The sequence below is a fragment of the Monodelphis domestica genome, chromosome 1, assembly GCF_027887165.1.
Source record: "Monodelphis domestica isolate mMonDom1 chromosome 1, mMonDom1.pri, whole genome shotgun sequence".
Taxonomy (NCBI): domain Eukaryota; kingdom Metazoa; phylum Chordata; class Mammalia; order Didelphimorphia; family Didelphidae; genus Monodelphis; species Monodelphis domestica.
This window is the reverse complement of record NC_077227.1, coordinates 103270877-103297316: the sequence shown is the minus strand read 5'-3', so window position 1 is coordinate 103297316 and position 26440 is coordinate 103270877. Positions and strand designations below refer to the sequence as shown.

The following is a 26440-nucleotide window of genomic DNA, read 5'->3' as shown; positions in this document are numbered from 1 at the left end:
GAGGAGATTGCATTTGGTCATGGAGGAAAAAAGGCAATACAGGAACTTATGAAGCTGGAAAGTGATGCTATCAGACCTGTACTGCAGAATTATATTTGGCAGCTGTGTAAAGGAAAGACTGGAGAAGGGAGAAACTTTAATTTAGGGAGAACAGTCAGGAGGTGATTATGGTAAGTCAGGTAAAGGCCGGGACTAATGTTTGTGGTCATCTTGTGAACTGAAGAAAAGTGATATAGTCAAAAGGTTTTGGCAAAAGGATATGGAGGGTGATAGAATGAATGAGTAAAAAGCATTTATTAAGTGCTTTCTTATGCCAGGCACTTGTGACAAGTACTAGGGAAACAAATTTTAAAATGAGATAGTCCCTGCCCTCAAAGAGCTTTTATTCTAATAGGAAATGGTGACCAGAGATGTGTGTTGCAGTCTGGAAATTTGTAGACATAGTGAGCAGAGATATAGGTCCCTTAACTGACCTCCTTTCCAAAAATAATGGTTGTATAAGAACCAGGAATATATTCAAGTAGCAAGAAGAAGGGCATAGAGGTGGTACAGTGGAGAGCGCACTGGGCTTGGAATCAGAAAGACCCACATTCATGAATTTGATACTTCCTAGCTGTGTGATCCTGGGCAAGTCACATAACCCTGTTTGCCTCAGTTTCCTCATCTGTAAAATGAGTTGGAGAAGGAAATTGCAAATCACTCCAGTATCTTTGCCAAGAAAACCCCCAAATGGGCTTATGAAAAGTCAGACATGACTGAAGCAACTCAACAAAACAAAAGCAAGAAGAGAACTGGAGTCATGGCTGGTTGGCATGTGAAACACTATATTAAAAACTCAGTGGGGTAGGGGAAAAGAAGACCTACAAGGAGAAGGTAAATCAGTAGTATCAAATTCTGTGAAGAGGTCAAAAAAAGGACAAAGTTAAGAAAAATCCTTAAAATTTGGCAAGAGTTTTGGTAAAGGGGTAGCTATGTTTGTAGCACAGTGGATAAAGTGTCAAGTCTAGAGTTGGGAGTTCAAATTCAAACTCAGATACTTCCTAGTTGTATGGCCCTGGGCAAGCTACTCAAACCCTTTTGTCTAGCTCTTGCTACTCTCCTATCTGAGAATTGATATTAAGATATAAAGTAAGGGTTTTGTTTTTTAAAGAATCTTAGTAATTTGGAAGAAAACAGTTTCAGTTGAATGAAACTGGGTCCCAGTTTGCAAGAGCCTGAAGTGCTAGAATAGAGGCAACAAATGTCAACAGGTTTTTTTAGTTGTTTGTCTGCAACAGGGAAGAGAAATATAGGATGATAACTTTTGATGAAGGTAGAGTCAAATGAGGTTTGGGTTTTTTTGTTTGTTTGTTTATTTGTTTTAAGGATGAAGAAAACAAGAAAATATTTTCAGGCAGCTTAGGGGAGACTAGAGATTCTTTAATAGTTCCAGTCCTTATTCTTTCATGTGCATTAGCCTTGTTTCTATAACTAGACCACAAGCTTACTAAGGGAAGTGGCTACTCTGGTAACCTAAAACACTGGTTTTCCTTTTGGTCCTGAGATGTGTTCAGTTGATTTGCTAATAGTATAAATTGTCATTGTCTAAAGATGTGAATTGATCAGAATGGCTATTCTTTCCACCACTGTATTTTATTACCTCTCTATGCTTCAGAGTTATGGTTAGCAGAAGTATGTCTGTGGTCTACTAGTGTACTGTAAGTTTCTATTTAGTGTGCCCTAAGTTATATCGAATGTAACCTTGCAGTTGGGGTTTGATGCAGTGGGCAGTATAAAGGTCTTCTTTCTTTAGTTGTTTGTTTTTTTTTTTGAGGTCAGTATTATAAGTAGTTAGTTGGATTCTTAATTTTCTTTTCAGAATCTTTCATCACTCTAATTTTTTTTATAGTTTTTCCTCTACTACTTTTATCTTTTTAACTCTCATTAGAATTCTTCTTGGGTTTGTGTCCAATTTGAATTTTTTCTTTGACATTATGCTTATAGCTGTGTATATTTCTTTCACATTTTGTCTTCCAAGTTTAGTTCTTGGTCTTCCCTGTAAATGTAATAACTTTTTTATGGTCAAGTTCTTTTTTTGTTGTTTGCTCATTTTTCCCAGCCTGTTTCTTGACTTTGAATTTTATGTTAAAGTTGGGAGTAGGAAGACACTGTTCCAAGAAGTGGACTTTTTCTTTTTAGTATTTTCAGAGCTAATTCTGGGGATGCTGCTGCTCCCGAGGTGATGTGATCTAGGAAAAGGTGTGTTCATTGCTCTTCTAGTCTGCATTCTGTTCTCTACCTAGGAAGGACCCCTGCAGTAGCCACAAGCACTAGAAAGTTCTTGGCCCTGGAACTGTAGCTAGACTTCCTTCTCCCTTGTGACTGCCCAAACAGGTACTCCTCAAATTCCTGGGATTGTGATTCACAACTCTGTATGAGCAACATACATATAGTCAAACACCACCAGGTCTAACACCCAATTATAACAAAGGGTCCTTAATCTCTTTGTGTTAAGTTTTCTGACTTCTTTACTGTCTGGGCTGAGAACACTAGAAATTGTTGCTGAAGCTTTCACAGCTCCCTCCAGATGCCACTGGTGGTATTGCCACTGGATTTGGTCTAAGACAGCTCTGCCCCAGTGCCATAGACCTCTCCTACCAACCTCCTAAATTATCTGGGGCTAGAAAAATGTCTCACCCAGACCTTTTGTTGGTTCTGCCACTCCAGTGTTCAATTTGATATGTTATTTTAAAGTTGTTTGTAGCAGGCTGTTGAATTTGGCTGGATTGCTCTCTACTGTGCCATCCTGACTACACCCCTCCCAAATAAATGGTTAGATTCTTATACCTTTTCTGGGTGGCAAATTGTCTTAGGCAGCCACACTAAGAAACTAGATAACTAATAGGAACCCACACACACCCCTCCATTTAGTTTTCTGGGTTGAAACCTTTTCATTAAAACAATGCCCCAGTAGGATTTGTACTATTTTAGTTAATTAGTATTTTATTTCTTGGTGATGTAGAATGTATTTTCCTTGACTATCCTTATTTGATATAAGAATTTTGTTTTTACTTAATTTTTTTGGTGGGGAGGTGGTGGGAGAAAAAGAAAATAGATTTTTATTCATTGCAAAAAGTAAATTAAAGAAATATTTTAAACCTAATATTCCCAAGAGCTAAGGAAATCCATAGAACCAAATGGGAAGTTAAAAATTATTATAGAACACTTATCTTTGTGCCAAGTGCTAGAGGAGATATCATGCTTTGTTTCTAATAGGGACCTAAATTATGACTGAGTCCAGTTCAGCCCCCTTACTTTTTCAGCAGATGGATGTCTAAATCAGAAAATTGTAAACTTTCCAAGAAGAGTTTCAAGGTTCCTGCCCTTATTCTTCTAGAATCTTGTCAGGACAGTTACTGAACTGGTGCTTTTTTTTTTTACAATGTCACAGATGATAACCCCCTACCCCCTAGAAGTGGGTATAGTGCCTGGAAAAAGCAGTTAATGCTGGAAGATTAGCATTACCCAGTTATTACCCTCTGCTGGAGAGGAGGGTAATAATTACAATCTATGGCACTGTAACATGAGGTTATCAAGAGGTGATCAAGCATGGCATTCCATGTTGGATCCAAAGAGTAAAAGGGGAAGATCATGTTTCAGAAAGGGAAAGATGCATGAGTGGAAAGATACATGACGACTTTAATAGAATTGTGATGGAGGAAAGATTTAGGCTAGCAAATGTCCCATTTGTTTTATCTTCAGAGTGTTAATAAATTTCCCAATCTCCTCTAACTGGGGTTGATGAATAGGAGCTGGCCTTGTAAAGTTTGCCTTAATAACCAGAGACTGTGACAAAGTTTGGGATTTGTACTTTGATCTCATAATCTGATCCTTGATTCATCAGCCTAGATGGTATGAGGTCTGGTGCTATGGTAGGTCTAGAAAGACTCTTTCACAACATCTTTCATATTTAGCTATTAACATTGGCAGGGGTGCCAGACAGCCAACCTAATACTTGTTTCTCCTATCTTACATGTTCTTATCAATTTAGTTTTTGATAAGGGTCCTTCTTGTTTCAGTGTTCTGTGAATTCACTTGCTCAGCACCAGGGATAGAGAAACCTTTGGTGCCTGTAATAAACAAAATAATCTCCCAGGATTATGCCACCTTTCTCTGATTTGTATGAGTAGGATGGTTTAATAGTGTAAAAACTGGAGTGTCAAATAGGGATTTTTTTTTTGTCCCAACCAATGAGGAATTTGACATCTATATCTCCTGTTCCTTCTTTATAGCTATCAGGATACTTTAATGTGTTTACAAGAATTCAAAATTTGTTCTGTTAGATACCACTTCTAAAACCCAGTCGGGTCAGGGTCTTAGAATAATTCCATAGTCTAATGCTCACTCATATGGCATTTCAGATCTTGGTGTCTACTTAAAAAAAAAAAAAAACATTTCTTAAGAACTTTACCATTAACATACAAATGAAATAGAGAAATAAAATCTTACCAAAAGCCCTAGCACTTCGATGTGATTAAAAACAATCAAATTAAAAGAGAACTTTTCTTTCCTCTCTGTCCCAAATTAAGCCAAAACGTGGTTATCTCTGACTTTTTTCTTTTCATATATGCCTATATGTGAACAGCTCTGATTCTTAAAGGTATTTTTTATTACTTAATATAAATCCATATTTTCTTATTTATATTAGTATTAAATTCACATGCTTTAATAATGCAATCATTCTCTAGCCTTTGGTCAGAGATTATTTTCAGGTTTGCTTGTTTTTTTTTCTTATTATGAATAAAAAGTTAATCATTTGAACATCATTATATAGGGTCTCTTTCCCTTCAGTTATCTCCATTTTATCCCATATCATTCATCCATCATCATTTTCAGCAGAGATTTTTTTGTCTTTGTTGTTCCAGCATTTAGCATAATGCCTTGCATGTATTAGGAACTTAAATGTCAGTTGCATTGGCTTCTCTTTGTATTTCAAGAAAAATGTCTACCTCGCAATGGAAACATTGGATCAAAAATCAAGATGTATTTTATATACATTATCTGTGTGTCCTTGGGAAAATTGCTTACCTCTCTGATTCTCAGTTTGCTTATCTACAAAATGAGGCAGTTAAACTTGATAGCCTTTATAGTCTCTTCCAGTTCTAATGACCTTGTTACCATTTTGCTCTCCAAAAAAGTCTAGAGTCTATAATCCCAACAACAATGTATTAGAATACCTGTTTCCCTTGTACCCATGTTTGACTCATCACCTTTTTATTTCTTTTTGTCATTTTAATGGCTCTAAGGTATCTATAGTTTGTCTTGATTTGTGTCATTAACAGTATTTGAACAAATAAAATTTGTATTTCTTCCTTTTTTGTTACAATTTGTTTTTTGTATGTAATAAAACATAGTATGTAACATGACAATAATTTAGTATATATGATTTGTTTTAAATGTAAAGTCTATTATAAATGTAATAAATTATAATAAATCCTCCTCCCTCCCCAAGAAAGTAGGTAATATGGTATAGGTTGTACATATATTATTACAGAATACATATTTCCTTATTCATCAGGTTGTAAAACAAGAGATATATTGTTTACACTAGAGAAAAATTCATGGAGGAAATAAAGTGATGAATGATATATTTCAATCTGCATTAGGACTCCATCTGTTCCTTTGGTTGATATATCCTTGTTGGCATGAGTCCTTTGCAGTTGTCCTAGAACCTCACCTTGTTGATAATAGTTAAGTCATTCACAATTGATTACATACATTATTGTTGTTACTGTATAGAGAATGTTCTCCTGGTTTTGTTGACTTTTATATATATATATATATATATATATATATATATATATATATATATAAATTTTTTTAAAAGTTTTTTTGTGGTCATGTTATTTGTCATTTCATATGGCAAACTAGACTTCCATTACAATCACATACCACTACTTGTTCAGCCATTCCTGAACCAATGGGCATACTTTCAGTTTACAGTCCTTTGCCCCCACAAAAAGAGCTGCTGTAAATCTTTTAGAACATATAGTTTCCTTTTTCCTTGATCACCATAGGAAATAAACCCAATAGTGGTACTCCCAAGTCAAAAGGCATACAGTTTTATAACTCTTTGAATACAATTCCAGATTGCTCTCCAAAATGGTTAGATTAGTTCACAGTTCCATGAACAATATATTACTATCCCTATTTGTCCACATGCTCTACAATATTTGCCATTTTGCCCTTTTATCATTTAAGTGAATTGGACAGGTATGAGATGTCATCTCAGAGTTGTTTTGATTTGCATTTATCAATAATGATTTTGAGCAATTTTGCATATAGTAATAAGCTATATACATCATTATATAACTGATTTTTTTATCCAAAAGCCCATTTATCAATCATGAAATGGCTCATATTCTTATATTTTTGACAAAGTTCTCAATAGATTTTATTTCTTCCTTTTAAAAATTGTCTATCAAAATATTCTTTACTGTTCCATTAGGGAATTATTATTTTAAAGATAGTTATTGATTCCTCAGATTCTGGATGTCAGCCTTTTTTTTTTTTAAACCCTTACCTTCCATCTTAGAATCAATTCTGTGTATTGGTTCTAAGGCAGAAAAGCAGTAAGGGCTAGGCAATGGTGTTTAAGTGACTTGCCCAGGGTCACACAGCTAGGAAGTGTCTGAAACCGAATTTGAACCTCCTGTCTCAAAGCCTGGGATTCTATCCACTGAGCAACCTAGCGGTTTCCCCTTTTTTAATCTTAATGGCAATACTTTCTTTTCAATTCTTTTTAAAAATCAGTTTTTGCCTCTAAAGCTTTCCATTTGATTAAAAACATTTTTTTTCTGTATAGGTGGGGAAAATTATTTTTTTCATTCATAGCTTTTCAGAAAGCCAGTATTAATAAATACTGAACACAGCATCTTAAATGAAATGTATTTTAACCAGATTTGCTTTTGACCCTTTAAAGAAAATGTACAAGTCATATAGATCTTGCTTCCTCATTCATATTAGGCTTATTTTGTTGATGCTTTTATTAGTATTTCTCAAGCATCAAGGATAGGCTTAGAGAAGAGAACATTTTCCTCTCTTTATCCTTATTAAAATATGACTTGTCTTTGAGAGCTCAGCTCAAATTCTTTCTTCTCCCTGAAACCTTCACTGACTACCTGCACATGACTCCCTCTGCTCTGAATTCCAGGTGTGCCTAATCACTGACAGGTAGTATGGAACCTCTCATTTGCAGTCAACTCCAGATTTCATTTTGTTACTATCTATGTGTTTTGAAGTAAATTTTCTCTCTAGCTACAAATTACTTTATCTATAAAATAAAAAAGTTGTTCTACATCATTTCCCAAGTTTCTTCTACCTCTAAGTCCTATAATATTATGATCCTTGTAATAATTCACATTTTTGTAGTACTTTAAAGTTCACAAAATGTTTTACAGTACGCAGTATAAATATTCTCTCCATTTTAGAGATAAAGGTTAAGCAATTTATCCAAGATTGCATAGCAAGTAAGGATTAGAACTATGATTTTCTAATTTAGGTCTTCTAACTCCAAGTCATTATTTCTAATAGACTATGGTGCCTATTAGTTTAACACTGAATTGTTCTTTTATTTGTACGTTTGCTCTTTCTTACAACTAGACTATGAGCTTCTGAAGAGCAAGAATTTTCTTATCCTTTTCTTTTCCCTATGGTACCTAGCATCATACCAGACTTAGGTATGTAATAATTAAAGAATTTTATAATGATTATTTATTAAATAGCAAAAAGTGTGCAAAAGAGAGAAGCACAAGTCACTTGGCTGGCTAGTTCTTCCAGCAACTTCCACAGGTAATATATATAAAGAATACTAAGGGATGTCAAATAGCTTGCTCTTTAAATAAGTGCACACCCCCAGAACACAAGATTATAATTCATAGTTCATGTTCAAATTTGTGCTTTAAATAAATATCTTAGATCATTTTAAAGTTTTCTGTTATCTATCTCTAGAGGTAAATTTACAATCTTAGATATAAGAAGATATTGAAGACAGCCCAGTATCTATAAATTACATTGTTGAGGTTTTCTTCCCAACTCTAGGGCTACATTTTCATCCATCCATGTGCATATTCTGATAATCTGGCCTCTACCTTTTCCCTTACTTTGTAAGCAATAAGGCAATTAAAAAAAAATCATGCTTATAGATATCTATAGCTTGCAAAATAAGAGTTATTGCTTCCTCTGATTCTTGAAACAACCCAGTAAGATAGGCTGAGGAGGTGATAACAGTTTAAAAGATGAGGAAACAAATTTGGAAGTGAATAAAATTGAACAGCTCAATTTGTAGATTGAGACCCAGCCCTAGGGATAGGAGGTCTTAGGTTCAAATCTCATCCAAGGTACTTCCTAACTGTGAAACTGAGCAAGTCACTTAACCTCCATTGGCCAGCCCTTACTGCTCTTCTCTGGCTTGGAACCAATATACAGTATTGATTCTAAAATAGAAGGTAAGGGTTTGTTTGTTTGTTTTTTAAAGTGAGTTAGGAGGTTAATGGTTAACATGTTGTTGTTCAGTTGTGTCCAACTCTTTGTGACCCTATTTGGGATTTTCTTGGCAGATATAATGGAGTGGTTTCCCATTTCTTTTTCTAGCTCAGGAAACTGAAGCAAGTAGGGTTAAGTGATTTGCACAGTGTTAGGAGCCAATAAGTATCTGAGGTCACATTTGAACTCAGGTGTTCCCGACTCCAGGACCTTTACTCTATCCACTATCCCACTTAGCTGCCCAATGGCTAAGATGGTAGATTCTAAAATTCTGTCTCTGTACTTCTGGTCCATGAAAATATGTGTAAATGAAAGTTCAACTAATAGAGTTTTATTCAGCTCAAAGTAATAGAACCCAGTAAAATTGATTTATACCATATTCTCCCCCAATGATGTGACTTCGTTAGCATTGAACTGTGGTTGTCTGAGTTAAAAGACCACAGGGCTTATTTTTATCATTCTCTTATGTATCATGATGCTAAAGCAGGATATGACCTTTATAAACATTCAGTAAATTCTTGATTTGTCTACACTAATGGTTCCCAGTCTTTTCAAACATGAAAGATCTCTGTTTAATGCTAATTTCTTAGACTTCCAAATGATATATATTTTTAGTAGTGTATATAGGAAAATAATACAGAGCAAAAAAAGCCTACTAGGAACTTTACAATAAATCTGTATTTTCATTACATATCCATATATATATTAGAAAAAAGTCATATGATACTTGAGCCTATAGAAAATTATGTTTTATTATGAGTTATTTAATAAAATTAAATAGACTTCACAATAATTTTGTGAGGCCCTATTTGCCTCAATTCCTCATCTACAAAATAGGAGCACACTGGAGAAGGAAATTCCAACTACCCTACTGGAGAAGGAAATTCCAACTACCCTACTTATATTTGCCAAGAAAACCCCTGGATTTCCATAGAGTTGAAACCAACTGAACAATAATTAAACAGTAGCAAAAGCAAACAACCAACAGCAAAATGGCAAAAAATGCTGCTGAAATAAATCTATATAGGAACACAAGATTTTAAAACTCTGTCCATGTATCCAGAGCTATACCACCCTCACTGAGAGTGTATGTTAGTATTTTCAAATAGAAAACAATTCATATTAAAGTCAGTAATGTGATAGAAAAATTCCACATAAGAATTTTTCTTTCTCCTACCGTAGATGATAGTCCTTCCACTCTTATGAATGAAAAACATTTTTGACTATGTTCCAAACTCAGCAAAAATAAGAGAGTCTTTCCCCTGAAGGAAGGGTGTCAGTTTGAGAAGCTATAAAGATGGTGAATGAGACATGGGGACATCAATTGACATTCCTTTTCCAGAGGCAATGGCAGATTTAATTATGGTTGCCTTAGAAAAAGAGAGATGGGATCTGGGGGGAAATAATGTGCCTTGCTAAGGTTATGGGATTTCCTAGTTAAAGTAGAGTTTCTATCTCACCATTTGGGAACATAAAGTGGCCCCAGAGAAGGAGTTACAGAGCTGAGTGGTTCAACAATTCCAGGGAGGACATGGTCTCTAGACCATGAGAAATATTGAGATATTTTAGGATGAGAAGATAACTGGGTTTTGAAGCATGTTTCAGGCTAACATGAATTGTTATGGCCCAAAACTTGGACCAACCAACTACTAACCCACGTCTGGATTTGTAGCTAGGCTGGTTCTCAAACAAAAGTCTTTCACTAGACCCTTACTTGAACTCTTTGCATATTGCCAAGATTTATCAAAGACAATATTCTTTAGTAATTTATTGCTTGTGAGAACCCAGGGTCATCTCAAGGCTACCATGAGATGATGGAATAAGTTTTTAGCGGAAGACACTGTTGTCCTCTTTCCTAGCCCATCATGGGAGTGGGGAAGGAAATAGAAGACAAGAACAGCAAAAACTACAGATGGGTCAATGGTACTTTCCTTCCTCCTCTACCTACTGACATTGTGAAAGAAAGTATAGGTGCAGATTTAGCCCTAGAGACTTTTTTTCCTTTTCCTTTTAAAATAATATTTCATCTTCTTCCCCAATTGCATAAAAAATAATTTTTAACATTCTTTTAAAAATTTTTGAGTTTCAAATTCTGTCCCTTCCTGAGATCATAAGTAATATGATATAGATTTTATATGTTGTAGCCCCACATATTAATAGTGATTGCCAGGCTTTAAATATAAAAGGGTAAAAAGTATGTGTGTTTGTGTGTATTTTATTCTTAAAATAGCACAAGAATGAATTATAGAAGCCCCCTGCCCCCGTTTTTTCTTTTAAATAGACCCTCTATCTACCTAGGTAAAGTGTGTATGTGCTTGTATTGCAATTCTAACATCCACTAGCAATATGGAGCCTTGCCTATTTGATTAGGAAAGTAAAACTAGTCGGCTGATAACTGTTTTCTTCCAACTAGAGAGTAGGATTGGAAAGTGATTGGCATGAAGGATAGATCTGAATAACTTGGAGGCTTTGTCCAAATCCCTCAAACAGAACCCTGCTTTCATGGCCTTTGATATAGACAACTGCAGCCTATCCCAAAAGTTCACCTTCAGCTTACCACATCCCTTTTGGCCTCATGACTCATCTCTCAACTTTCCTCTGGTTTCTTATCTTTAAGAGAAACAAATAAATGCTTCCGTCTCCCAGCTGTCTGTTGGGAAGACTGAATTACTCTGAGTTTGAGCAGCAATTTGTACAGCATGGAAAAATGCAAAGCATCTGTCTGTCAAAAGTGGTTTTAGTGATAGGAAAATAGAAAGTGGGCTATCGTGTAAAACATTAGTTGACAGACACCACAGTAGCTCTTGGCTATCTGGGACAATACTTGATACTCTAGGGTTGGTTATTAAGTTTCTGGCTTGCTTTGAAGAGTGTGTTTGCTCCTTATAAAACAATACATAAAGATTGCTGTCTTCAAACATCCTAACAAAATCTAAGCAACTGCTTGCTGTATCTTCAACTTTCCTTTAGGAATGAGGGTGTATAGTTCCTCCCCAACAACTGTCTATTTTCTAGCTAGAAATGTTAACAACCTGTCTTATGTGTGGTTAAGATTTGATCTCTTGATCACTGCATAACTTAGTCTAAAATCCATTTACTTTGAGAAAATCTTCACTCTGGTTTCATTCATATTAGTTTTTTTTTTTTTTAATGAAAACTCTGTGTGTGTGTGTGTGTGTGTGTGTGTGTGTGTGTGTGTGTGTGTGTGTGTGGTTTTATAATTTCTCACAACAACCCTTCCTCACCAAAGAAATCATTACAAAGCAAGTAGATACTTCTCTAGGAACTGGATTTCCAGGTTAACTAGCTAGATCTTCACTAGTTTGCATTCTTTGTCCTTTAAGGAAAAGGTGATTTACTTTTGCTTGCTTTGCTCATAATATATAAGGTCATAAGGCCATAAGGTCATCTTCAAACCTTTTGTCCTTTCCTTAGCTGCTTCCTTCAGCTGTTAAGATTCCAGTTGGACACTAATACAGATTATATTAGTAAACTTAATGGAAGAAGTACCCCGGCCAGCTGGGTTAACTCTCCGGACTATGAACTTTTTTCTTTCCCATGTTCCCATCCTCAGATTTTCAGCTTTCTGTGGTTCTCCCTGTGACCCCTTATTAGAATGTAAATTCCTTGAAGGAGGGACTATCTTCCTCTTTACTTATATTTATATTCTTAGAGCTTTGCTGTGCCTGGCAAGTAACAAATACTTCTTAATTGATGATGAACTTATATTTTGAGTACTCAAGGAAAACCTTCCCACAGGATCAATTAAATTCCTTAATATCAAGGAAATAGTATAAAGCACTATTTGATATAATACCTTTGCACATAAGTGGTAGCTGTTCCATTAGGATTATTGGACAGGAGAAGAATTTATCTGAGACCTAGTAATGTATACAGGATCATAAGCATTCATGTCATGGAAAAGAATGAGAAGACCATAGCATAGAGGATTTAAAATACATAAATGTCCCAACTCTGCCACTGACTACTAGAATTTATATTCTCTTCCTCAGTTTCCCTTACTTAACTTATCCTACTTAACTCAGAGTTGTTAGTTATCAAATGAGATTTATGAAAGTACTTTGTAAGCTGTAAGATGCTATAATGAATAGAAAGATCAGTGTGGTGGATAGAGAATCAACTTTGAAATCAGGAAAGTCTGTGTTCAAGTCCTGCCTGTAAAAGAGAATGACTATATGGCACCAGGAAATTCCAAATAACCCCTTATTACTCCTGAATAACTTTCTAGGAATATATGTTATAGAGTGGTTTCCAATTTGCATTAGCAGAGGGAATTTATTTCATGGGAATTTCTTCTAGCAGTGAAATGACTGGTTCAATTTCCTTTCAAAAGTGATAAGCATAAAATATTTTTCTTGAATTTCTCCCATCATTTGGAGAACGTAACAACCTACTTCTTTGGAACTCCAATAATACACTTAACTCTTCCTATACATCGTTCACAAAATAACTTTTTTCCTCTTTATGTACATGATTTCTTTCCCCTAATAGACTTTAAAGACCCTGGGAGACAGAAACCACAGTGCTTTGTATTGATTAGTTATTTAATAAGTTTATTTTTACTGAAAAGATAATCACACTTTCAAAACATCATGTATCAATAGCTTCCCTACTTCTATCGAATGAATAACATGTTTCCTCTTTCTTCCCTGGTAAAAATGAGGCATCAATGGTGATCTGTCTCATCATTTTCCTTGCTTAGGTTATGTTTAGAGGATTAGGTCTAATATCTATGGCATTTTGAATTCCATCAAACTCTTTGTTGTTGTCATTGTTTACTTGTGTCCGAGTTTTGTGATCTCATTTGATGCTATCTTGGCAAAGATCTGCCATTTCCTTCTTGAGCTCATTTGGTAGATGAGGAACTGAGGCAAAGAGTGATTTGTTCAGGGTCACACAGCTAGTAAGTATATGAGGTCAGATTTGAACTCAGGTCTTCCTGACTCCTTAACCTATCCTATAGATGAAGAAAAAGTCTGAGTTGCCCAGTATTCACTTGGTGAGCAGAGACCAGAACCAAAGGCTCATGATGATTTTTGGATAGAGTACTAGACTTGAAGTGAGATCAAGTCTTGGATTCAAATTCTGCCTCTGACGACTCATTAACTTTGTAATTCTGGGAAACCATTTAACCTCTCTATACTTTGAGCAACTCTAGTACTCACCTACTAAAGCATTTATAGAGTACTAATCTATACTGCTGGAGAGAGCTCCCATAAATGTTTCTCTAGTCAATGAAATAAAATCATTCATGCATCATATTGCTTCTAATATCTGATGTATATTTTTTTGGCTCTAGAACTTTCCACTCAAATCCACCTCCTTGGTTTGCTGCTCACTTGCCCCCCTCCTTTTATTAGTACCTGAAGAGAAACTCATATGTCTATATTTATCATGCAATTCATGTATTTTTTTTGTTCTTTTAAAAAAAATTAATTAATTTAGAATGTTTTACCATGATTTCATGATTCATGTTCTTTCCCTTTCCTCCTTCTGCCCACCTCCCATAACCAATGAGTAATTCCATTGGTTTTACATGTGTCATTGATCAAGACCTATTTCTATATTATTAATATTTGCAACAGAGTGATCGTTTATAGTCTACATCCCCAATCATATCTCCGTTGAACCATGTGATCAATCATATGTTTTTCTTCTGCGTTTTTGCTCCCACTCTGGATGTGGAGAGCATTCTTTCTCATAAGTCCCTCAGAATTGTCATGGATCATTGCATTGTTACTAGTAGAGAAGTCCACTACACTTGATTGCACCACACTGTTATCAGTCTCTGTGTATAGCATTCTGGTGGTTTTGCTCCTTTTGCTCTGAATCACTTCCTGGAGGGTCATTTCAGTTCACATGTAATTCCTCCAGTTATTCCATCACCAACAGATACTACAATTTGTTTAGCCATTCCCCAATCGATGGACACCCCCTCATTTATAGAAAACTATATTAGTACTTAGTAGAAGGAAAAACATGATCACTAGTCTTCTTTTTTTAATGAGCTTCTTTTTGGTCACCACTGGATAAGCCTGTACATGTAAGAAAATTGAAAAACCAATTAGAATTAAATATACCACTTTCTAGACAGCAGAGACATATCTTTCTCACTAAATTATAATCTAAAACTCATTGTGTGAAAAATAATTAGCTGTTCAATACTTAAAGCAAAAATAATTGGAATGCCCTTTAGAAGGGTCACAAATCCAGTGTGACTGAGCTTTATATCCAACCATTGGCTTTCTCTTTGTCTCCCTCACCCTGTAAATTTCTGCCTATTCATTATTACAGGATTCTCTAGAATATTTTATATTATTAAAGTTTCACTGTAGAGTTAACAGAATTTTCCCCTTAAATACATTGATCTGAAATAGCACCACTTTTTGGGTTGGTACAAAAATATGCTGTTCTTATGACATCAACATCTAAAGTAGTTGATTGGTATTGGATTCTCAATTGAATCTTTATTTGCTGGTTTGTCAATGAAATATATTGAAGGATATATCTGTAAATTTAGTCTGAGTATCTAGATTGTAGTTATACCTCTGTTACTTATAAAATGTGACCTTGGCAAGTTGATCTTTCAGGATCTTCTTGTTCTTGTAAATGAAATAAGGATATTGTAATAAGTAACCACAAAGTAGGTGACCTTTCCTTCTTTGGAATATAGATCTTTCAATGGTTCATCTAGGTCAAAGGGCATATGCCATTCAGTAATTTTTGATGTATAATTACTAATTGCTTTCCAGAATGGCTGTACCCTTTCACAGGTCTACCAGAGATGTATTAATGAAGCTATTTTCCCATAGTTCCTTTATACAGTTATCATTTTCTTTCTTCATGGAACTGAGGTAGTATCTAAAAATCGCTTTAATTTGCATCTTTCTGATTAGTAGTGATTTGGAATTTTTTGTTTTTTTGTTTTGTTTTTCCATATGGCTATAGAGAGCCTGTGTTTCTTCCTTAGAGAACTATTGACTTACATTCTTAGAATTTTTTTTTAAATCAATTGGGGAATAGTTCTTTTTCTTATAAATTTGAAACAGTTCCTTATATATCTTAGAAATGAGATCCTTATCATGAAAATTAGCTGCAACTATTTTGCCCAGTTAATTGTTTCCCTTTTAATCTTAGCTTTAGTAGTTGTATGAAAAGGTGTTGTTTTAAAATTTTATATAATCAAAATTACCCATTTTATCTTCTATGGACCTTTCTGTTTTTTGTTTGGTAATTAATTTTTCTCCTATCCATAGATCTTATAGTTATTCCCCACCTACCATGTTTTTCAAATTTCTTTTTGATCTCACCTTTTGTATCTAGGTTATATCCACATTTAGAGATTATATTTGTTTAAGAACCTCTTTTCTAAAACATCACTAAGGTTATATAAACATTGAAATGACTGGAAAAGATTTCTGGAAATTATGTGGTTACATATAATACTACTTACAAATAGAAGCTTAGATTTATTTTATTTGGCCTGAGACACCAATACAATAACCAGTGGGGAGAAATTAAAAGAGAGTGGATCTTAGTTTAATTTAGGAAAGACTTTTTTTTTTACAATAAGGTTTTATTTTTCCCTTTTACATGTAAAAATCATCTTTGGTGTTCATTTTCTGACATTTTGAGTTTCACATTTTCTATCTCCTTTCCTTTCCTATTCCCTCCCCCACATGATAACTTTGCTAAAAAAAATGCTATTGGATATACATGTTTTATCACAGTGATGGCAAACCTTTTAGAAAAGTAAGTGATATGAGAAATGTCTTCAGGCAAGGGAGAGGTGAGCAGCCTGACCCTGCGTTCCTCTGGCTTTCTAGTAACCAACTCTGGCAAACTCTGTGCTGAGGTAACATCATGCATACCCAGAGAGGGCTCTGAGTGCCTCCTGGCATGCATGCCATAGATTTGTCACTATGATCCTTTCATATAAAACACATTTCAATATTCATCATTTTGTGGAGGAAAAAACCATAAAAAAAGAAAAAAATGAATAAAATAAAGTGGAAAATGGTCTGCTTCAATCTACATTCAGATTCTATCAATTCTTTCTCTAGAGTTGGATAGCATTTTTTTCTCTTTGGGGATGCCTTGGATTATTCTGTTGCAGAGAGTAGTTACGTCACTAACCTTGGTTATTTGTATGTTAAATTGCTTTTCTAATCACTTTGCATCAGTTCATGTAGGTCTTTCCAGGCTTTTCTGAAATCATGCTACTTATTTCAATATTCCATTATAATCATGCCACAATTTACCCAGCCGTTCCTCAATTGATGAGTATTCCCTCAGTTTCCAATTCTTTGCTACAACAACAAAAGCTTTTACAAATTTTTTTGTAAACAGGTCATTCCCCATACAAATGCTTAAAAAAAAATCTCTATGGGATAAAGACACAGTAGTGGTATTGCTGAGTCAAAGAATATGTACAGTTTTATAGTGCTTTGGGCATAATCCCAAATTACATTCCAGAATGTTTAGATCAATTCACAATAGTGTATAATGCCTGAATTTCCCTATATCCCTTCCAATATTTATTTTTTTCCTTTTTTTCTAACATTGTCAATTCTGCTAGGTATGAGGAGGCAAGATTTTTCTAACTAGAACTATCAGTGGACAGGCTGTCCTAGAAGGTAGTCAAGTTCCCTTTTTTTCAGAAATATTTAAAAATATGCTAAATGATCACATCAAGAATATTTTGTAAGTGGTATCTATCTATATATCTGTTGCAGTTAGAAATTTAACTTAGAATTTTGAGGGCCTCTTCCAACTTTAAATCTATAAATTAATAAGAAATCATAATAACTGGAATTTAGAAATATTTGAACTTTGCTGTGGGTGGAGAGAATAGCAAGAAGTAAAGTGACATGGTAGTTAGGACATTGGATTTGGAGTCAGGTAGTACTGGGTTCTAAAATGACTTCTGATACTCTGTGATGCTGGATAAATCACTTTTCCTCTTTTGGCCTCAATTTCCTCATCCATAAAATGAAGATATTATATTTGAATATAAGACCCCTGACAACTCTAAACCTGTGATATGATACCAGAAATATGAGGATAGAAGATATAGAGGTACAACTGGGAAGTATGGATAGAAGAAAGTATATGTAGGTTTTTATTTAGAATAGAAGTTCTGAACTTGGAACCCATCAACTTATTTTTAAAGCTATTTTGATGACTATTTCAAAATAATTTTTTTCCTTTGTAATCCTATACATTTATGTAATTTTATGTATTTAATTTTTTTCAAACTCTTACCTTCAATTATAGAATCAATACTATGTGTTGGTTCTAAGGTTGAAGGGTGGTAAAAGGCAAGTAATACTGGAATAGTTTTCTATTTCCTTCTTCAACTCATTTTACAGAGGAGGAAACTGAGGCAAACAGGGTTAAGTGACTTGCACAGGGTCATACAGCTAGAAAATGTCTGTGGCCAGATTTAAACTCAGGAAGATAAATCTTCCTGACTCAAGGATCACCACTGTATCCATTGTGCCACACAAGCTGCCCCCAAAGGAAGCAATCACCAGCTTGCTAAAGGAATCTATGATATAAATAAAGTTAAAAACTGCCAATTGGATGAAACTTAGAATTTATAACCAAAAAATTAGAGGAAAAAGAACAGTATAACATGGTTTATTTAGGTTGTTAGGTTTCTGGATTAGCCAGGATATATTAACTGAAATAATTATAAAAAGAAAACCAATCTTGAATGCTAGAAAAAGGGAAAGGAAATTCTTGCTCTCTTCTAGAAAAAAGAAAGTTCTGACTAGAGAATAATTAGATAAAACCATGGGAGAAAAGAGAACATACCTAGCAAGTCTGGATTCCAGTTATTTCAGAGACAACCTGAAACCCAGGGAACTAGGAAGGACTAAGTAAATCAAATATTAGGATTTGCTGGCAGAGTTGCCTTGATAGTGAAATTTAACTAAACTAATTCAACTCATCAATCAAATATTGCCCTTTATTTTCAAGAAGGCTTATGGAATGTATACTCATATATAGTGGAAGGAGAAACTGAAGGTTCATGGGAGATGGGAGCCGTGACAGATGAAAGTTAGGATGAAGATGGGAAGAAAGCCCAGTCCCTAAAGAGAAAAGAGGAGCCTCAGGGCAAAGGGGTTGAAGATAAGTACCAGCACCAAGCTGACTACAAGTGAAGGGCACTAAAGTAAAAATAATCATGAACAAGTGGAGCCTCATCTAGCCTGTGACTCACTTAAAAAGTAATTTATTTGCAATTTCCCTGCCAATTGCTCCTACTGAGACATTTATTCCCTCTCCATTTCCTTTATTTCATTTCTACCTGATTAACTGGCATCACTCTCAGGAGTTTCCAGCTTTCTTTAAACTTTATTTTTGTGTATGTACAGTTATAATGACTTTTGTCTCAAATAAAAATAAGGTTTTTTGTTTGCTTCTTTTTGCATTTTGAGCAAGTGCTTACTGTTGTAGCAAATAAAATTAGTTTCTTTGATAAAAGTATTATATTTTTATGAGGTTTATTAAAGATTAAGAAATAAAAAAAATACAAAATAAGAAACTATGTGTCTAGGAGGGCTGAAAGGCCCATTCAATTTCACTTACTACATCTTGGGAGACGCGTGTCCCTATAAGCGGAAACCAAGAGAGAGACTCAAAGTAGGTGGAGAGTCAGCCTAAATACAATTTCTGTTCTCAGCCCAGGTGGGAATTCAGATGAGGTTACAAAGCATTCTGGGAAGTGGCCAAGGACTTCTGGGAATTGAAGTCCAGGGTTCAAATCTCCATTTTTACATATCCCCGTTTGGTCATTTGGGAAAAGGATTTTCCCAAAAAGGATCATGAAAACATAATCAATTTAAAGATTACAATAATTTGAGGATAAGAGGAAAAAAAGAACAAAACCAATAATTGCTAGATGCATTGACAAAAAGCCAGTTAGGGGACAGTTCCCTTTGGCATGAAAGTATACATACAAATAAATGTTCAATCAACCACACCCAAAGTTCATTCTTGATCTTCTCGTGCAGCTTGTGGTCTTCATGGTGTCTTCTCCAAAAAGTTCAGTTTCTGGATTCGGAGAGGTAGCATGTTTCTTAACCTAAAATTCTTCTCAAAAGGAATTTAAACTTTGCAATTTAAAATAATATTATTTTTTACATTTCCCCATGAAGAGGGTGATTGAAAAACACAGGGTCATTTAGGGATGCATGGCTGAGTTATGAGGTATATGGATCAATTGGCAAGAGATATTAAAAAAGACATCAGAAAAATCCAAATAAAAAGGAAAATTTCTGGATGAAAATATAGACTATCAAAAGTCTTATGTATAAAAATTCCAAGTAAAGGAAAAGTAAATCCATAACAGGTCCTGAGTCAGGGCCCCATCAAAATGATCTAAGCAATGATGCATTTACCCAGTCAGTAGCCAGGACTACAGAAAGTTTGCCACACTATGAAAGACAGAAAAGGGACTAGATTATAGGAGTCAAGTAGGAGCCAAGTTTGGGATACTTGTCTGTATTTTCAGAGTGAGTGTGGATACAAGGAAGGCCTACATCTTAACATGTTAAACGTCACAACCTTGAGTCTTCACACTAGGTTCAAGTCCTTTGTATTGGCTTAAAAGTGCATCAATCCGTCCTGGATTGGTTTCTCTTTGGCCATGTGTAATGGCTCTTTTGTATATCTTGTCCTGGAATCATACAGAATCATTAAGCAAAGTCCCATAATTTTGTTAAACAATTAGTGGCATCATTTTTATAGTCTCAAGCTTTTGGGGCATGCATTAGCAAATGTATGTTAAACTTATATTACTGCTAAATCAAAAAGTTAAAGAAAATCTTAATACTGGTGACATATGCTTCAAATATAAAAAGAAGAGAAAAAAATAAAAGACTGAAATAGTATATTGCAGATGCAAGAAAAATATAATGAAAGAGTTTTAAAATTAAAAAATGTAGCTTATAATCATTGACACACTGTGTCAGCCAAGAAAATATGGAATACACGGCTTTCTCACCAAGATGAGATCCATTTCCTATTCATATCTGGCCATCATCCACTGTGAGTACAAGCAAATGAATTGAACAGTAGTACAAATATGTAGTTATCAATATCCCCAAAATTCTCAATAGCTCAGTTAATTATAATAGCAAATAAACACACTATCATTTTTACACGAGTTTCTGTATGGCATTTTTAAAACCTATGAACTGATGGATATTTGTCACAGTTTTTACAAATGTAGCAAATCTTTCAACCTTGGTAAACATATTTGTAAACAAAGTGAACCTTATTTTGGGCATATAACATCATCAAGAAATCTAGATATCATTCTGGTGGAAGTAAAATGAGCTGAAGAGTATAAATGAGAGATACTCCCCTTTTTTTTGTTTGGGAGGCATTTTTAGGGGTACTATATGCCCTGGGATTAACTTCCCCAACTTCCATTCACATTCTTATAATGCGGGAGTTGGGGTTTATAATTGTATTTCACTTCAGCTATTAAAATGGGCTTTACCTCATGGTAGAGGTAGGCAAAATGACCAGAGATTGTTAAGAAAAATTCTAAAAATCATGTCTAAAGAACCCTTAAAAATTAAAAAATAAAACCCTTAAAATGAGATATTTAGCTCATTAAATTTTCCAAAGGTTGTTATAGGAATTTTTTTGATGGAGTCCATCTATCCTCTATGTGAAAATGCACAGTCAAAAATAGAAAAGCTGTTTTTATATGGGCTTACGCAGTAATGTTTGTTCAGTATAGTTATAGTGGAAAAGCAACAGAATATAACAGTAGTTTAAACCCAGTACATTAAAATGATTCAGTGTAACAGAATAGTATTGAATGCAGTAATATATGAACTTAAAATCACAAAGTTAAACCTTAAACAAAACAATCAGCAAAATGCAATAGAATACAGAGATTTTTATAAAACATGGAGTCTGAAATGACTTAAGAACAGTATTCTTACTCTGCTATGATGTCTCTTAAAGTACAGACTATAAAGAATTAAATGAAGTGTTTAGTAAAGTGTTTAGAAAACCATACAGTACTACATACACTAGCTACAGGTATGATCATAGCCTTTCTCTAGGTTTCTGTTTAACTGCTATAAGAATATAGGGATGTGACTAGATCTTTAGGTTCTTTCTCAGCAGTCACAAGCAATGAATAAAATAATCTGTAAAATGCTATTTGTCCTTTGCAGTGGTATGGAATGGAAACCCATCATTATTTACAAAATCAGCATCATTCTCTGGCAAGTGGTAAACAAAACACTGTGTCACCTTAAATGGAGTATGAAGAGTTTGGAAAGAAATTATTATTTCTTTTCCTATAGAATAGGGTATTTTTTTCTCTTCTCTAAAATGGGAAAGCATTTCTTCCAGCTGGCTGTACTCCTCTAGACATCATCCTGATTTTCAGAACCTTATCATGTAAGATCACATCCATCTTAAAACTTATACCTCTTCAATGCCCCCAAATCCTAGAACCCTTCCCTACTCTGATTGGAAAGGGATGAGGATGAGCAACAGAGAACTCCTACATTCTCCATTTAAAGAGGATGCTTAGGGTATCCATATTATCATTTTCCACCTGGCTACAATCCTCTGGATTTCATCTTGCCCAGTGCTGGGTACTTAAGCCCCCTTTCAGCCTATTTTTATGCATTGTCTTTCTCCATTTGATTGTAAGCTTCTTGAGGGGAGGTACTATCTTTCCTTTCTTTGAATACCTAACCCTTAGCACAGTGCTTGGCACATAGAGGACTGACTTCAGTTCTCTTCTTAGTTCATGCAGAACTAAAGTCAGCCCTCTAAAGATGTAGTCAGAACATGTGTCCAATGTGCATGGCTGATAATTAAAAGATTTCATTCCCAAATGACTTTTTTAGCTCAGTCAACCAGCAGACACTTATTAAGTGTCAATTATGTGCCAAGCACTATTCTAAGTGGACAAAAAGGGGCAAAAGATAGCCCCTGCCCTTAAAGAGCTTATACTCTAATGGAGGAGACAACATGCAAATACATACAAAACAACTATATGTACAGGAAAAATAGAAAATAATTATTAGAGAGAAATCACTAGAATTAAGTTGGGATTTCAGTTGGTACTTAAAGGAAGCAAGCAGATCAATAATCAGAGCAGAGGTGAAGGAGAACATTCCACACATAGAGGATAGCTAGAGAAAATGCCTGGAGCCAAGAGATGAAGTCTTATTTATGAAACAGTCAGGAGGTCAGTATCATTGCGTTGAAGAGTACGAGTTGGGAAGTAAGCTGTGAGAAGACTGGAAAGGTAGGAGAGTAAGGTTAAGAAAGGTTTTGAACAGCAAACAGAATTTGGGATTTGATCTTAGAGACAATAGGGAGTTTATGGAGTAGTGGTGTGGAACAAACGTGATTGGAACTGTGCTTTGGAAAACCACTTCAGTGGCTGAATGGAGGATAGATTGAGATGGAATAGAGAGTTGTGGCAGGCAAACCCATAAGTAGCCATTGCAATAATCAAAGTATGTGGTAATAAGGACCTGCAGTAGTGTTGTGGCAGTGTTGAAGGAGAGAAGGGTGCAGACATATTTGAGAAATGGGACAAAGGTGAAATCAACACAGTTTGGTAACAGCCTGGATATGGGTGATGAAAGATAGTGAAAAGTCTAAGATGACTCCTAGATTAAGAGCCTGAGGGATTAGGAGGATAGTGTTGCCCTCTATAGTAATAAGGCAGGTAGATAATTACCTGTGTCTGATAATTTGCCATTAGTCTCTTTTCTTCAAGAAATCTTTTAGAAGTCCAAAGTTTAAAATAAAATACAAAAACCTGGGAGGGGCGGGCAATACACTAACTGATTAGTAAATGCAAATTTACTAGAAGGGGTAGTTTTCTAAAGGAAACTTTGGCAAGTAAGTCACTTAATTCCTCAGGCTTTTGTTTGTCAGCTATCAGTGAATGGGAAGAGTTGGACAAGACTTCTGAGTTTTAATCTAAATCTGGGTGAATTTGGAAGCAAGGGGAAGCCTTAGAAGCCATCTAATGTAATCCTTTCAAGTTACAGATGAGGAAATAAATCTCAGTAAAGTAAGTAATTTACTCAAGGTCACATATATATAGCAAGAATCATGTAGAATTTGAATGCAGGTTCTCTGACTCAAGTCAGAGTTTTCTTAACTGTATATAAATATTTCACAAATAGTATCTAATAGGATACAGTCTAGCTAAAAGGTTGTCTTTTTTTCTGGACATGGAGGGAGAAGGGTAAGAAAAAGAGAGAATTCTTGAGTTACAGGGTATTACTTATCAAGGTGTCATAATAAGAAGCTCTGTCCAGAAAGCTAGAGAAGGAAGAGGGAGACTGGTGTCTCAGGACAGCTGGCTTGAAAGAACAACTTAGCCTATTTCAGTTTTTTTTTTCAAGAAGATGCCCCTTGTAGAAAGTATAATATGATGATGTATTGATTGGTTCAATCAAGGCAAGAGAGTGGTAAGGGTTAGGCAATAATAATTAAATGACTTGCTCCAGGGTCACACAACTAGGAAGTGCCTGATGTCAGATATGAACTTGGGACCTCATGGCTCCTGGTTTGGCTCTCTGTCCATTGAACCACATATATGCTGTAGACCCCTTTATACTCTTAAAAATTATTGAGAACCCAACAGTTAACTATATATCACAATCATATGGTAAGTATCCTTATTTTACTATGTATATCTTGTGACAGGTACTCCATAAACTATACCTATCTAAAGGGGAAATTTGTAGTAGAGTAGGACTACTGCTATACTTTATTTCATATGTTGTCATCATTCTTAGATATGATTCTTCTCTGATTGGTTTATAAATATTGAAATCTCTGGGTGCAAACTGTTGCTGAAGTTGTTTAAGTTTATCTTTGGAATCTTTTTCTTTAATTTTTTTTGCCTTCTTTTTTTGTTCATCTATTAAAAAAAAAACTCACTTTTTTCCCAAATTTATTTAATTAATTTAGAATATTTTCCCATGGTTACATGATTCATGCTCTTTCCCTCTCTCTCACCCTTCCTGGAGTCAATGAACAATTCCACTGGGTTTTACGTGTATCATTGTTCAAAACCTATTTCTATATTTTTACTATTTGCAGTAATAGTAAAGTCAACATCCCCAATCATATCCCCATCAAACCATGTGATCAATCATATATGTTTTCTTCTGTGTTAACTCCCATAGTTCTTCCTCTGGATGTGAATAGAATTCTTTCTCATAAGTCCCTCAGAATTGTCCTAGGTCATTGCTGCTAGTAGAGAAGTCTATTACATTTGATTGTGCCACAGTGTATCAGTCTCTGGCTGGGTATATTTTCTCCTGTTTCTGTTCCTTTCTCTCTGCATCAATTCCTGGAGGTTGTTCCAGTTCACATGGAATTCCTCCAATTCATTATTCCTTTGGGCATGATAGTATTCCATCACCAACAGATACCACAATTTGTTCAGCCATTCCTCAATTGATGGACACCCCCTCATTTTCCAATTTTTTTGCCACCACAAAGAACAACTCTTACTTTCTGTTTTATTTACAACTCTAAAATAGAAGAGCAAGAGCTAGGCAATTTGGGTTAAAAGACATGCCTAGGGTCACATAGCTAGACACTGCAGGTCTAGTGCTCTATCTATTAAGCCATCTAACTGCTCCTATACATTCTTTTAAAAATAATTTTTTTTTTAATTTTTAGTTCCAAATTCTCTCCCTTCCTCCAGCCCCTCCCTACCCTTTGGAAAGTCAAGCAATATGATACCCATTACATATATGAAATCATGCAAAACATATTTCCATAGTCATGTTGTAAAAAAAAAAGCAAGAAAAATGAAGTGAAAAAATATATGCTTCAGTCTACATTTGGTTCATCAGTCCTCTCTGGAGGCAGTAGCATTTTCATCATGAACCCTTTGGAATTTGTTGTGGATCCCTCCTTCCTTCCTTTCTTCCTTCCTTCCTTCCTTCCCTCCCTCCCTCCCTCCTTCCTTCCTTCCTTCCTTCCTTCCTTCCTTCCTTCCTTCCTTCCTTTCTTTCTTTCTTTCTTTCTTTCTTTCTTTCTTTCTTTCTTTCTTTCTTTCTTTCTTTCTTTCTTCTTTCTTCTTCTTTCTTTCTTTCTTTCTTTCTTTCTTTCTTCTTTCTTCTTTCTTTCTTTCTTTCTTTCTTTCTTTCTTTCTTCCTTCTTCCTTCCTTCCTTCCTTCCTTCCTTCCTTCCTTCCTTCCTTCCTTCCTTCCTTCCTTCTTCCTTCCTTCCTTCCTTCCTTCCTTCCTTCTTCCTTCCTTCCTTTCTTTCTTTCTTTCTTTCTTTCTTTCTTTCTTTCTTTTCTTTCTTTCTTTCTTTCTTTCTTTCTTTCTTTCTTTCTTTCTTTCTTCTTTCTTTCTTTCTTTCTTTCTTTCTTTCTTTCTTTCTTCTTTCTTTCTTTCTCCCTTACCTTCCATCTTAGAATCAATACTGTGTATTGGTTCTAAGGCAGAAGAGTGGTAAGGACTAGGCAATGGGGGTCAAGTGACTTGCCCAGGGTCACACAGCTGAAAAGTGTCTGAGGCCAGATTTAAACCTAGGACCTCCAATCTCTAGGCCTGGCTCTCAATCCACTGAGACACCCAGCTGCTCCCCTAAGTATTTCACAGTTATTAAATTGCTGTTATTGTTATGATAAAACAACTATCATTGTTATAAAATTGCTGTTACCATATACAATATTCTTCTGGGTTGGCTTACTTTAGTTTGAATCAGTTCATACAGAATCTTTTTCTGAATAAATTCCTGATGACAAGTAGAAAGCTAATTCTTGTGGTTTCCCATTGGCCATTTCCTTCCTCTAAATGAAGTAGGCAAAAAAGAAAACTATTCTCTTTAAACTGTCTGAGAAACAACTTATTTCTATCTT

At 35.0% G+C, this 26440-nt stretch overlaps 1 protein-coding gene across 2 annotated transcripts in view; it reads left to right on the top strand.

The window, feature by feature from the left end:
• Positions 1-26440, top strand: part of ACSL5 (acyl-CoA synthetase long chain family member 5) — a 61990-nt gene that overhangs the window by 5568 nt on the left and 29982 nt on the right. The window lies entirely within an intron of this gene.